This window comes from Mandrillus leucophaeus, unplaced genomic scaffold (assembly GCF_000951045.1).
Source record: "Mandrillus leucophaeus isolate KB7577 unplaced genomic scaffold, Mleu.le_1.0 Scaffold297, whole genome shotgun sequence".
In the NCBI taxonomy this organism is placed as follows: Eukaryota; Metazoa; Chordata; class Mammalia; order Primates; family Cercopithecidae; genus Mandrillus; species Mandrillus leucophaeus.
In genome coordinates this window covers 137516-148284 of record NW_012103109.1, presented here as the reverse complement: position 1 = coordinate 148284, position 10769 = coordinate 137516, and the positions used below count along the sequence as shown (strand labels likewise).

General features: G+C 41.6%; 1 pseudogene; it reads right to left on the bottom strand.

Annotated features, from left to right (window-relative positions):
* Nucleotides 1-9049: 9049 nt before the first annotated feature.
* Nucleotides 9050-9926, bottom strand: LOC105544046 (annotated as a pseudogene).
* Nucleotides 9927-10769: the final 843 nt, after the last annotated feature.

Here is a 10769-nt window from a genome sequence, read left to right as displayed (position 1 = left end):
TGCACACGTGTGTGTACTCACACACACATATACACAAACCTTTCTTAGCAGGGAGCTGGTTTTAGAGAGGTGCTTCTTATATTCGTGAGTACTTACTGTGCATTCTAGATACCAAACCTTTAAACCTCATAGCATCCATGCCAATAGACATTATTAACACTATTTTATAGGTGAGGAGACAGAGACTCAGAGAGGATAATACCCTTCCCCAAATCACACAGCTAATTAAGTATCAGAGCAGGAGTTGCAGTCTAGACCCTCCCATTCTTATCTGTCATGCTGATTCTCAGGCAGGAGATATTACTTGGCTAGTCTTTGTTTCATATATTTCAGAGGCAGCGTTTCCACGTGGTACCTTCCGGGCACCACCCGTATCTTTTGGTAGGTATGGTTATGTGTGTACTCACTTAGCATCTCCCAGAATCTCTAACTTCTTAAACTCAGGGGCCACATCTGAGGAATCTCTGCATTCTGCCTCCATTTTTTTTTTTTTTTTTTGTGGTGACAGAGTTTTACTCTGTCTCCGAGGCTGGAGAGAAATGGCATGATGTTGGCTAGCTGCAACCTCCACCTCCCGGGTTCAAGCAATTCTTCTGCCTCAGCCTCCCAAGTAGCTGGGATTACAGGCGCCCCGCCACCACCCCCGGGGTAATTTTTGTATTTTTAGTAGAGATGGGGTTTCACCATATTGGCCAGGCTGGTCTCAAACGCCTGACCTCAGGTGATCCACCTGCCTCGGCCTCCCAAAGTGCTGGGATTACAGGCACTCACCACCATACCCAGGTAATTTTTGTATTTTAGTAGAGATGGGGTTTCACCAAATTAGCCAGGCTGGTCTCGAAGTCTGCCTCCATTCATTACTCAGAACCTGATACAGAGTTCTGTAGGGGTGTCCAGTAAGCATTTTAAATGAATCAATCAATCAGTGGAAATATTTAGGGTAAAATATGAGAGCAGTTCCCTTAAATTGGTTTGAGGAGGTGAAGTATTTTCCTGGAAACCTCATATTTGAATGAAAGTCTTAGAACAGAAGACAGTAAGGTGCTTAGTTGAAGGTGGGCACCAGAAAAGCTGGCGGTTGGTATGAAAATGGTATTAGAGTGAAACAGGATGGGATTTAATATAGAAAAATGGTCTCACATGAATGTGGTAATTATAGGTTCTGCTCTCTCTCCACATTGGAGAACATTTGGGCTCTTTCATAATTTCCTTGCTTCCAAAATAGTAACAGGTGCCTTCTTGCTGCTGGGAGCACTGAGGAAAAATGACAGTAAGGTCCCTTCAGTGTTCCAAGAAAGACTGAGAAAGACCCTGGAGAAGTACAGGATGTGACCATTATCATAACACCATTATGATAGCTATTAGCATTAGCAAAATTCTCCATTAGCAGTGCCTGTTTGAATTCAAAAGCTTATTGAGAGACCATGGTCTAAATGTCATTATGTACAAAGGACACATGTCAGTCAACGAGCAACCTCAAATGAAAAGGTTCACTCATGGTTTTAGAGCTCATAGCTAAGTGATCTGTGGAGGGAACAAATTAATCAGGTAATATTTTAGCTAGATATAATTTATCAAATAATGATGCTAAATATAAAATTATTTACATTCAACTTTCAAAAAACCCCAAAAGCCTCTCCAAACTGTGGTAGTTGGGGAAATTTATTGTTCTCTATATTGCTTTGAATGTATTAATTATTGTTAGCAATCAAGATTTTTTTAACAGAGAGATTTTTCTTATAACAGTTGGTTTAAACAGAATTTTTTCTGTACAACAGATGGAAATGATACAAAATGTTAGAAGCAAAATGATGCTAATATCGGGCATCTGGTGCCCCCGCTACATGGTGCAGCACTTCACGCATCATCTCTAATCCATACAATGATAGGAGCTGTCATTATCCACCTTTCACAGATCAGAAAACTGCAGCCTGGAAAAGCTGAGTACTTTAATTAAAGTCACATAGCTTGAATGGGATGGAGCTGGAATGAAAACCCAAGAGTATCCAAATCTAAAGAAAACACTCTCCCTCTTACCCTTTGAGAACGATGCCAAGCAGTAAAGGTCTGTTTCAGGTGATAAATGTGAAGCCCTCCTCCTCACTTCCATTTTTAAGAAGTCAGTACTATGGCTTAGCAGGATTTGAGGATAAGTTGACATCCTGTTCACAGACTATCTCAAAGGTCTGGAGGGCCCCACAGATCCATGCAATCAGGTCTATCCTGAGGAACTCACCAATCCTAGATGGGGAGGTAGAGAAGTACCCTAGACATACAATCCCACTTCTGTGGGAGGCCCTACAGTCAGAGTGCCCACAGGCACTCGGGGAACTAAGGGAAATGAAGAAACAGACTGGAACTGAGAAGTCAAAGAAGGCTTCTAGAGCAGATGACACTCATACAAATCAAAAAGATGAGTAGGGTTAGGGGGGCAACCAAGTTGGGAAGGGTTCCTCAGGCAAAGGAGGTAGCACATGCACCATGCTGAGGTGCCAGAGCACCTGGCACTTTGCAGAATTACAATAGGACTTGACGGAGCTGCTGCAGATGTGCGTGGGAGAGCAGAAGGGCATGACAAATAATGGAGACCTTGAGAGGCCAGAGAGACAGGGACCAGAACATGGCACCCTTGAATTCAATGAGAAGCAGCTTGATTTCCTTCTGTAGGAGAGGAGGATGCAGATTTCACATGGCTCTTTCCCCTCACACACGCACCTTCCACTATATGCAAATTAATACAGGTATTGCCAAATAGCCTTTCTTTTTAAGCTTTCTTACTCTGGCATAATAACTATAAAGAAGACTTGTATGCAGGAGGAGCAAATTGATTTGGGAGCCATGTGCCTGTCTGCCTGAGCCTGGAAAGCAAGCCTTCTTTCCTCTAAATGATACACCTTTTCCAAAACCTGTCTGCTGACAGCTATGACAGCCCCTCTGTCACCACAATGGCATTTCAGGTGTGGGGAGTGAGCAATGAGAGGGACCAGCACCCAAGACAGAAACACACACACACCCAGGGAAGGTAAATGATTGTACACAGGACATTTATCTCTGAGGTTGTTCCCCCAGCAAAACCAATTACTGGCCTTTTCTTTGGAAACGTGCGCCGAGTATCAACTTGTTGGGGGCTGGAGTGAAAAGATGCTAGGATGCGTCTTTGTGATATTCATGAGTCTGCTGAGAGTTCCAAAGCAAAGAATTTAGTATTTCTGGGCTTCTGCAGGTGGGCAGGGTGCAAAGCACATTTAAGAAGCGCTCTAAGGAATGGGGTGTTGAAGTGGCACTTTTATAAAATATATGCTTAGGAATTGCAGGCAGAAGTCAGAGTCATTCTGGGAGAGCAGGGAGAACTGATCACATGAATATAAGACCTGATAAAGGGCAAATTCAGTGTCCTCTAGGGAAAACTGCAGGAGGTCTTTTTGCTGAGCTCACATGCAGGTGAGGGAAGGCTACCCATCACTTTCCATATTAATTGGGACACAGAGCCAGCTGTTGTCCCAAGGAGTTATAGGACCCACGTCAAGCTCTTCCAGAAAAAAAAAAAAATGTTACCCCAAAGTATATTCATTCTTTCTTAAGAACCGTCACTGAACTGAGCCAATAACAGGGAGACTAGGATGCTTATGGAGGCAGAGCTGACACTGTAGCTTCTGTTGCCTTGTCATTTTGAGTTTTTTTTTTTTCCATCCCCAGGCCTGTCCAGAGTGACAGGAGTCTTATCAGTGATGAGGACTTGCCCTCCATTCACCACCACCCTTCCCCATCTCCCTCAGTGTTCTCTGTGCAGATATCTCCTCCCGTCCCTTCGGGGCTGCTGCACTTGGTTATGCAGTTTATTTGCTGCATAGAGGTGTCAGCCAAAGAGACCCCATATCCATGAGGTATTGCACATGCCCAGAGGACCTGCTTTTTGCTGATATGTTCATAGAAGTTCTAAAGTCTGGCCCTTCCTTTGCTTTCCCCCTTGCTTCTTCCATATTCACAGGGGTAAGCAGAATAACTGGACAGGGGCACAGAAGACCTGGGCCACCCTGAGATCCTTGCTCTGCTTCCTAAATGTTCCTAAGGGAACCAACCACAACTCTTGGGAAATAAAATCAAAGACTCCTCTTTTACACACAGATATCCAAGCAATTCTCTTATTGTCCCTTTGATTGAAATGAACTCACCCCCTTCATGAATCATGGGAATATACCAAACTCACATTTCTTTAAGGAGCAAACAGTAGAGCAAATCAGTAGAACCTCAAAATTGTGTGAGAACTGATAGGGTTCTCAGGGGGCTGTCTCTCCTGGAAGTTGCAGTCCAGAAACTGGCAAGTATACTTATCCAACACTCAGAGTATTTACTTTTTATTTACTCATCTATTTATTTATTTTTATAAGGCAGTTCTCCTAAACAAGATGTGACTTTTCCCCAGGCTTCACTTCCCCACCCTATATTAGGTGCACTTTGAACATTTGCATTACTAGCTGGATTCCTGGAAACATTTTAACATGGGTCCCTTGTCTTTGTTCACTTCCCTGGTTTTACAGATAGAGAAAACTAAAGCTTAGTGAGGGAAGGTGTTGTACCAAGTATACATAGCCCCATCATTGGAAAGGGTTTAATGTTGAACTGGTTTCTTGACTTCTTTGTTCAGCGCTATTTCCTTCTCTTCGAGATGCTTTCTGAGTCTTGAGATGGCCATGGAGTTTTTAATAAATGGTCTGAGAGTGTACAATTTGATCTTGATCTTAACTGTCTTCATGGTTTCACTGACCCCTAATAGGCTGCATGCCTTCTCTTTCTTGCAAAGTAGAAGGGGCAGGGAGAAGACACCTCAGCTTCTTTCTTATCACCTGGAGGTCCAGGGAAATGCACAATTGGAATGAGTCACGACTAATATTTATATCAAGGCTGCCTCCTTTTCTCTGAGTGTATCTCCTCCTGGTCTCAGCCCAGTGTTCTGTGTTGTGCCTCTGCCTCCCCGGATCTTCTGTCTGGCCTAATCAGCTTCTGGTTTCTTTTTTCTCCCGATCTTGCCCTGCTAGTCTGTCGAGCAGCCAGTGTCTCTTCCTGAATGATCCAGTTCGCAGAAATAACATTCTTGGGGTTCATGCACTGCTTTCAGCTTCTGCTTCCTTTCGGCAACCTGTTGTTCTTTTCCCATGACTGTCTATATCTAGTTTGTCTCTTTGTATTCTTGAGTATCTACTGAGTGCCAGACACCAAATAGGTGCATCGCCTATATTTTAGTTTTTAAATTCCAAAATAACCTCATCAGGGTAAGTGCTACATCAAAAAAAAACCCTCCAATTTTAGGGCCTTAATATAATACATATTTGTTGCTCTCTCATGCAATATGCAATGCATATGAACCAGGGTGGCACTCCTAGGCACCTTTCAGATGGTGACTCAGGGATCCAGCCCTCTTCAGTCTTAGGACACCATCTCCTTTGGTACCACATGACCTCCAAGGTTGCCAAAGAAGAAGAGAGTACATGGAACACATACAGATGCTCTTGCATTTTGGCCTGAAAGTTAGCCAGATCACATCTACTTATATTCCACTTACGAGAACTAGTCACGTGATGCCATCTAGATGCAAGGCAGGCTGGGAAATGTAGTCCCTGGCATAGAAGTTACTTCTCAGCAACAATTCTGCCCTGGAAAGGGGCATAGATCCTTCAGAGTCCACTCACTGTGTCTGCCTTTAGTTGCCCATGAGAAAATGGGCCTGGGGAAGTTGCCTAAGGGCACATATCTTATAAGTAACAAAGTTAACATTGGAACATTGCGGAGAAGATTGTCAAGCATACTAACCTAATATGACAACTTCCCTAAGGCCTTTGGATTTCCTGGTTTCATAATTCCCAGGAAAATTTGATTAAGGCTAGGGACTCTCAAGCCAGATTGTCATGATTTGAAGCTTGGTGCTGCCTCTTATTAGCTGCATAATAGTGGGCAAATTGCTCTCTCTTTCTTGGCTCAGTTTTCTCCTTTATAAAATAGACACAATAGTAGTATCTATATCAAATGCTGCTTGTGAGAATTCAATGAATATCTTGCACATAAAGAACTTAGATTGCTGTTTGGTGCATAGACAATGCTGTCTGTTACCTGTTGCTGTTTTTGCTGTTGATTTACTCTTCCACATTGGGTTAATCTGCCTTGGCACTGAAGCCCCCATTCTGCCACCTTATACTCATTCTTGATGCATGTTAGCTTAGCTGCAACCACTACTGTGTTTCACCCACCCTGACAACACAGCTTCCTCTTTTCTCCTTGAGCTCTAGGCCACTGGAATAAGTCTCTCTCTCCTCAGGAATATTTATAGTATTTAACCAAATAAGCAATCATTGTTTTTTTCCTCTGAAAGTAAGTGGTATCTTGAGCTACAGTAATCTCATCTTCTTAGTGGTCTTGCTCTGGCTTCAGCCCAACAAATATTTCTTCACTATATCTGCTCTGAATTAATTATACAGTATTATTATATGGTCTGCAAATATTTTATTCTGAAAATGGCTGGGTTTTAAGAGTAATAAGATCAATGTACTCTTTATGAAAATTGTAAAATACTTAGAGATTCAGGCATACCTGAGGACAGATAGAATAAGCAACTCCAATTTGTACCAAGGAATTCAGGCTAATAAAAGAAAAAGACTCCTTTTGACCTTTCACCGAGAAGCTGTTTATGAGAATAACATTCAACAGACACTTCATTTGCTCCCGTCACCTTGCTTGGGTAGAAAAAGACCTAATGTTGAACTTTTAAATGTTAAAGGGGTCATTCATAATTAACTCACATGCTAGGAATTTTTCATGTGAATGCTACATGGTTCCAGTGTCACTGACCTGCACCCCCATGTCTGCATACTCCAAGGAACACAATGGCCCAGCTACAAAATAGATACCATGGGGCCGTGCCATAACCTTTTCTTTATACCATGCTCTCCTTTGCCATGGGTCACAGCATGATATCCATTGTGGGCCCACAACACTAGGCCATTGTGGACTGTGCATGCAACCCACTTCTTAAATTCAGAGGCCATCCCTGAGTGACATTGGAGCCTCCCCTCAAATTCAAGGATGCATAAGTACCCCATGTCCAATGCCTACTAAAAAATCTAAAATCCAAAGTTGGGGCTCTCATTGTAGTGCTGTTTCTCCTATTCCAAATTTTCTACCTTACTGTGCAGTTCTAGTAATAATTTCTTTTGCCTTTGTGCACATATATATATGCTTCTCAGGCTATGTGCCTAAGGGTGGAATCACTGTATCATCAGGGCCTCCATACCTTCAGCATTAGGAGATACTGACAAAATGTTTTCAAAAGTGATTTTAGTAATTTCTGTTTCCACCAGCAGTATATGAGATTCCTCTTGTTCCAGAACTGTATCCCACTTAATGTTAATGAATTATTATTTATTTTGCCATCTGATGAATGTACAAAGCTATTTTGTTGTGGCTTTTTCATTTTCTAATCTTTATTTTTTAATTGGCCGTTGGAGTTTCTTTTTGTGAGAGTCCTGATCTACTGTTAGTCAGTTTTCTATTAGTTTTCTGTCTTTATGTTGTTTTATTGGCTATTCTTTTCTTTCCCTCCCTCCCTCCCTCTCTCTCTCTCTCTCTCTCTCTCTTTCTTTCTTTCTTTCTTTCTTTCTTTCTTTCTTTCTTTCTTTCTTTCTTTCTTTCTTTCTTTCTTTCTTTCTTTCTTTCTTTCTCTTTCTCTCTTTCTTTAAGGCGGAGTCTTGCTCTGTTGCCCAGGCTGGAGTGCGATGGCACAATCTCAGCTCACTGCAACTTCCGCCTCCCGGGTTCAAGTGATTCTCCTGCCTCAGCCTCCCGAGTGGCTGGGATGACAGCGCCTGCCACCAAGCCCGGCTAATTTTTTGTATTTTTAGTAGAGACGGGGTTTCTCCATGTTGGTCAGGCTGATCTTGAACTCCTGACCTCGTAATTCATCCACCTTGGCCTCCCAAAGTACTGGGATTACAGGCATGAGCCACCACGCCCAGCCTACTGACTGTTCTTCATATATTCTGGATGCTAGTTCTTTACTGATTATGTATGTTACAAAATAGTATTTTGTGTTTTCACTCTTTCTCTGATGTCTTTTTTTGGTAAAAACTTTATTGAGATATAATTCACATGCCATACAATTCACTCATTTACAGTGTACAACTCAGTGGTTTTTCATATATCCATAGACATGTGATCATCACCACAATCAATTTAAAAGATTTTATCACCCCAAAAAGAAACTGGTACTCTTCGTGAGTCACTCCCCATTTGCCTTGAACAGTCCCCATCCCTCCCCTGGCCAGCTCTAGACAACTACCAATCTGATTTCTGTCTCTACAGATTTGCTTATTTTGGACATTTTATACAAATGGAATCATACAGTATGTGGCCTTGTATAGTAACTGGCTTATTTCACTTAGCACAATGTTTCCAAGTTCATTCATGTTGCAGCATGCATCCGTGCTTCATTAGTTTTGATTGCCAAATAGTATTGCATTGTAACTCTGGTGTCTTTTAATTAAAGACAGGTTTAAAATTGTACCTTTTTAAAATAGAATGATTGAAAATAAATAGGAAAATGAAAGCCTGAGAAAGCTCTTCTGAGTCTTAAAGTGTCCATATCTTTGGCTTCTTCTGGGGCATACTAAAGTGAGGACAGGGCAAGAATTGAAGATGTGCCATTTAAGAATGTAAACTCCATCTTCACTGTTTGGGTCTGGAACCCTGTGCTAATGAGAAAATCCCTGTAGATTTCAGATATGCCAAGTTCATCTTGAGTATAACAAGCAGGACAGTTGCTTAGGTTGTGCACTGAAGAAAAAAATGAGAAAATGAAATAAGATGGCAAGGCATTTACCTTAGCAAAAAATATACAGGCTTCCTTTTAACCTTCTTCAGAAAAGAATATTTGAAGATGCAGACTGTGAAAGAGGAAAAAAGATCCACTACTTCAGAAATGTCAACAACTACCAGTAATCCTTAGTCAAAGATAAAAATCTCTTAAAGAGGTGTGGGAGGGGAGCCTCTCATGCCTGTTCTGTCCATGGCATAATATTCTTACCTGTTCATATTTGAATCATAAACCACAGCCCCCATTATCACTTCTCAGTCTATTTGGCCAAATCCAAACCTATTTCCTCCCACTTCCAAATCACTGCCTGCCATTCAGACCCATGTAGGCGAACTCCAGTTGGCATTTGGTTTTGCATTAATACATATTAGTGGGTGGTAATACATTTCTACCAGTGCATATATTTACTTGAAGTACAATTTTCCATCTAATGCATTTTATTCACATCACTGCATGATAACTGCATCCAGAATAATATCTTTAGTGATTATTCATTACTGGAATAATGTATTGGTGCCAAACAGCAGCTTTTAAGTGGCTTCAGATTTTTTTCTTTAAATTGAACATGTTATTATTACACAGATAGAGTAATCCCATTATCCCTACTAACTGAAGATGACAGCTTTCCAGGATGCTATTTAACAAAGATGAACTCAGGTGGGAACCAGGCCTTCCTCAGACTAGGGATGTGGTGAAGGTGGGGGATGGTTAGGGAACTGGTCTTGGGGAAGGTGCTGCTTTGAATGTGAAGACAAATGTGGAATGAACAGATGGAGCGGAAAGCTCGTGGGCATGTTAGGTATAGTTCAGAGTAAAGTGTGTGTGCTCTTTAAAACAAAAAGTGAAGGTAAGGACAGATGTGTCTTTTGAAAGCTGTGAATGAGTGTGTGTGTGAGAGAGAGAAACATGGGAAGGATGAGAGAGAGAGAGACAGAGACATAGAGAGACACACAGAGATATAGAGTAAGACATACACACACACACATATATATATGCAAAAAATCCGGGATTACAGAATGATGTAGCAAAGCATCCCATTTCATGGAGAAACTTCAGAATGAATTGTTATGATCTGTGGGAAGGCAGGATTATGTCTTAGAACATGAGGCAGGAGGACTCATTTATTGAATGGCATTTTTATTGTGTAACTCTTTTATTGATTTTTTTCTATGTGATAGTTATTATCCCCATTTTCTCAGATTAGGAAACTGAGGCTCAGAGAAATCAGATTTAATTGCCCACAGTCATCTACCTAGTAAGTGCTAGAAGGACAGTTTTATTCCAAATCCATAGAATTATAAATCCTGTGTTACTTTCACTGGATTAAGAATGAGGAGTGGTTAAGACTATTAGCTGCTAAAATCCTAGTTTTATCACTTACTTTTGCAGACTGTAGGGCTTTGGGAAAATTTCTTGATTTGATGGTTGCCTTTTTTCCACAAGAATGTTGTAAGGATTCAGTGAGAAAGAGCACGTGGAAAGTCAGATCATAAAGAATTGTTCAGTTATTGCAAATATGTTCTTCCCCGGCGCCCCCAACCCTATGATCTGGGAATGAATTGCTGGGTACTTCACTACTGAAACCAGAGAGGAGCATGCCTTGCACCACTGGTGAAACTTTGTGAAACCATGCCTTCTCTGCCTCCTCCGGTCCCTGGATCCACGGTCCTTGCCTCAGGCAGGCTTAGAGCTGAACTAGATCTGCAGCCTTTCTTTGTACTTAGTGTTCACCACCCATCAGTACTTTGGAGGTCATAGTCTGAGGGTTTTTTACTAAACCTCAGAGAAGCAACCTAGATCATCTTCATTGTTTCATAGTCATTTTCACATTAGGCTTTCCTGGGAAAGGCTTAAAAAATGAGGGCACCAAGGGCTCATTCAAAGAGATGAAACCCCAAGATACTGATAT